At 39.6% G+C, this 4,509-nt stretch overlaps 1 non-coding gene across 1 annotated transcript; it reads right to left on the bottom strand.

The window, feature by feature from the left end:
• Nucleotides 1-206: 206 nt before the first annotated feature.
• trnaw-cca (transfer RNA tryptophan (anticodon CCA)) lies at nucleotides 207-278 on the bottom strand. The gene has a single exon. It is a non-coding gene; the product is annotated as a tRNA-Trp (tRNA).
• Nucleotides 279-4,509: the final 4,231 nt, after the last annotated feature.

Consider the following 4,509-nt stretch of genomic DNA (forward strand, 5'->3'; position numbering starts at 1 on the left):
TTATGATGGTTCATTCAGATTTTTTAAAACTCAGATTAATAAAATTAACTGGACTCGCGTGGAGGTACTGTCGGTAGACGGTCAGCGTAAACGCATTCTTAAAGGAATTAACACGTTCAGCGTTAAGACACCTTGGTTGTATTGTTGTTCCGCTATAATTGGCAAATTTAAGGCAAATTGCAAGCGTGTGAAAGAAGAAATAGATATGACCCCGACGTGATTTGAACACGCAACCTTCTGATCTGGAGTCAGACGCGCTACCGTTGCGCCACGAGGTCTCTGCGATGGCCAGCCAGACACCAGTGCTCATGTGGCTGTGTGTCGACGGTTATGTCTGCGCATTTTATTTCCCTGTCTATCCGTGCCGAACGTTTATCTCATTAATCACTGAGAAATAGTTTCTTTATTGAAAGTTTCAGCGTGCTTCTCACATACCAAAATCATCACACGTGTTTTACTTTGTAAATACTTTCAAACCAAAAGTATTTACACCATAGCTGTTCTGATTTTACCAAAATTTGAGATCTCATGTAAGATACTTTGTCGGTCTATGGTCTTATGGGTTTTTTGGGGGGGTTTGCACAGCATGTACGTCCACCATATAAAACAATTCATCGATATCCATATTAAATATGAACGCGTTGCAGGGTCCAAATCTTTCAGTAGATGGCGCAATTTATCCGAGGTTAATCATAGGGTGCCAAGCCACAGAGGAATCCACAAAATAAAAGTTTTAAAATTCATGCTTTTGACAAAAGTAATGCAATCTATGGTGAAGTGCACATGACATATTGTGTTGTTGAACTCTACACAATCTAAAGGAGTGGGTGAATCGCTCAAACGTAATGTCGAAGGTGCTTGGTTTGTTTGCTTTGAGTTATGCGGGTTTGTTGCTAATCCCGGTTATTCTCCATCCAGGTGGAAAATAATTTTGGACACTTACCTGCTGTCATTTATTAGCAGCCGGACTGTACATTGCAAAATGGACGGGTAAGTACATACAATTCATATAACAACTTATTTTGTGTATGTGTGTGTTTTCCCCTTTGACCACATTTTGTTTTTATTTTTATCATCACTATATTTTTTTAATGTTCTGATACATCATTTGTTGCCATCACTGTAACCTAAAGCAGTCATATCCATTAGTCACATATAAATAATCCTGCACAGGGCTGAAAGTGGTTACTCACATTAGGCTGTTCGCAGGTGAGATGGGTGTTAGCATCAGGGAGCTCCAGCAGTGCAGGGCTCATTGATTAACTGGGTAAATGTCAGTGTTGGAGCATGCAATTAATATTAATATCTTCTCTGGTAATTTATTTTTTATTGCAACTTCAAAGGCAAATTTACTTTCAGTCATTTTTGATTTCATTTTAGAAGCAGCACTATTGACAGAGAGGACATGTTTTGCATGTCTATTAAAGTATCCATCACATTAGTTTTGCACAGAAATTCTCGCTTAATATAAAGATATGCATGCCTAGATTGACCTAGATTGTCTTTTAGGCTTCACTTTAGAGTATCCATAAAGTGGTATGCCTTTTTTGAGCCATAACCAACAGTTTTAGCTGTTGTTATCCAATTATGGCACACACATACTGATTGACTTGACACCTTATTTTCCCTGTGTGCAAATCTGAAAAATAATTATCAAAAAAGCCAAATAACAATATAATAGTTTCATTTTCTATGTGGTAGTTTTCATCATATTAACAAAATCTGGAAAGGTTGTGACTTTTTGGTGACTTGTAACTTTCCCTTATAAATATGGCAATAGACAGGGCGACCTTCTTCTGGCTATAATAAAAGGCCATCCCTTAATATACTCTGGGTAATAGTCAGACTTCAAAAAAGTGTATGTTCTTCAGAGCCAACCAGTCAAAATGCGGGACATTGGCTCTAGATGTAGTTTAGGGGGACAAGGAATAAAAATATTGTGTTGCCCCACATAAAAAGGGACCCTAGGCATGCCTGTTGATGTGTATTTGTTTTGTGTTTGGACAACACATAAAGACTTATGCCACATGTCACAATTCCTCTTGTTGCTGTGAGGCAAAAGAAAGAAAGAAAGAAAGAAAACACTACTAAAAAATAGTACTGAAAGGACTTCATTGGCTCCCAATACAGTGTAGAATTCCCTTTCCTTTTTGTTGGTTAATAAAGCCCCAAATGGTTTGTCTCAGGGGCAGATCTACTGTGGTGGCATGGGGTGGTATGTGCCACCCCTAGTGCCACAGTAGTTTTGCATATGAATCAAAATAAGCTGGCATTAGGAATTTGAGCATAGCTACAACTGAGACCAATAACTGTGCAAGAGCACATTTTGAATTAATACCGTGGGCAATTCAGATTTCAACAAGGTCACATTTTTTTTGTGTAACTGAAATGTTTAGTCATTTGGGTTAAAACCCATAAGAAAGTTACAGACTATGATTATATGAAACATGTGTATACCTGCTGCAGTTGATGTATTTTAACTATGTGTAGTACATATTACAGAATGTAATACCTGCATATGTGTGACAAAATGGCTTTGATTTTGCCATCCCATCTGATTTCCATGCCACCCTTGTGTCACCCTAAAAGAATTCCTCTAGATCTGCCCCTGGTCGGCCTCACAGTAGATTTCTGACGTGCTCACTCTTCCTAACCCAGTCAGAGCTCTTAGGTCATCTGGCTTTTGACTGTTTCCAGTATTAGCTCTAGGTGTGCTGAAGGTGCTTTCAGTTAATTGTGGTTCAGTTCTTTGGAACAAACCTGGAGAAATGAGATAGGATACAACATACTTTACTGTCCCCTTAGGCAAATTTGTTGGGGACTTAAGTGCTGTTATAGGAGCTGCTTTTAAAGAAAGGTGAAATAATCAATTGATTAAAAACCAGACGTGTTTCTGTAATCACAGATCAATTACATATGTGCACACATTTATAAACATACCTTTTTATTTTTAATTCACACAAGCTTACACTTTTTAAAATCTCCTTAAAATATACATATATATTGTGCTTTTTTTCACTGCCTTACCTGTTATCATTCCTCAAATCCTGTTTTATTTTGGTAGTCATTTGCCACCAGTGCTTTGCATTTCCTTTTACTTCCCCTGTGGATTTATCCTAATTAGTTTCACCTGTGCCTCATCCCCCTGATTACCCCTCAGTGTGTGTCTGTGTGTGTGAATGTTAATTCAGTGCCTCTGGATTATTTACCCTTTAGTTGCCTTTTATGGACGTTATCATCCGCTTTAAAATAAAGCTCACCGTTTTGTTCAGCCCTGCATTCTGGTCTGAATTTGGGTTTTCTGCCACAGGTGAGCGATGGTGAAACATGAACTCTTTTTCACTATATTTACTATAAGATCTTGTTTTAGTTCTTGATTATGAACGTCAACAAAGCATACCAGTGATTTACACTTTGAATGCATTATATGCAAATTGGCAAAAATTGTAATTTTTCAGTTATTGAACCATACCTGGAGGTTTTTCTTTTAATTTCAGAAGGTGCAGCTTTTGTGAATTTCATGTCAGGGATGAAAAGCTAACTGGACGGTTTGGGAAAGCGAGGGAGCAGCCATCTGCGTGTTCTGCTGCTCTGGATGCAGTCTCCATGGCAACATAGTGTTCCTGCAGCAAAAATCATGGGAAGACAGCTCGGTCCCAACCCCCAGGCGCATGCACACAGGCACTCCACTCACACTTTTGAGGCAAACGGTGCCTGCTCTGTCCATACATATAGGGATCATACAAGAAACACTGCAGCAGTTTGCCTGTCAAAATTCTTTACGCTACTTCCCATCTTCACCACTATGTTTCTCTAGATTCTTAAATAACTCACAAAGACGATGTCCTACCTCCCACCTTCCTCTGATTCTCTTTTATATGGCATTTAATAATTCATTTCATCACTCTTTTAAATTGATGTCCAACTAAATTAGAGTTTCCAACAGGGTTCAGGCGATTTTTGGTCCTCCCATCTCATCTTCCACATCTCTATGCAAAAAGAGAGCCTCTCCTCATGTCAATGAGTGACTGTCTCACAGTTTGGCTTGTTGGATATTTCTCATTATCCTTACACACGCAATCAAAAAGAGAGGCAGAAGAGTTAAGGGACACCGAGAGCAGGAAATGGAGGGGGAAAAAAATCTGTCTTTGTTGCCATCTCCTCTTCACTCTGCTCATCTGTTACACTATTGGACAGTTCGGCCCCCTCCCATTTTCACACCAGCCAGTCAGCTTGTACAATATCTCTGTATCTCTTGGCTCTCTCTCTTTCTCTCGCGCTCTCTCAGCTTCTATCTCTCCCTCCTGTTAGCACAAACATACATGTGTTAAAGCCAGATCCCACACGCACACACACCCTGCTTCTGTCTGTCTTACTAGTCTCTGTGTGTGAGGTGCTTTTTGCTTTGACAATGTCAGGTTTTGTGGACGGATATCGCTCCCTCCGGAGGAGAGCACGCTGAAACTTCCTCCCACCTCTCTTTCATCTGTCAGGAATCTGCTGTAAGTA

The sequence above is a fragment of the Astatotilapia calliptera genome, chromosome 10 (assembly GCF_900246225.1).
Source record: "Astatotilapia calliptera chromosome 10, fAstCal1.2, whole genome shotgun sequence".
Taxonomy (NCBI): Eukaryota; Metazoa; Chordata; class Actinopteri; order Cichliformes; family Cichlidae; genus Astatotilapia; species Astatotilapia calliptera.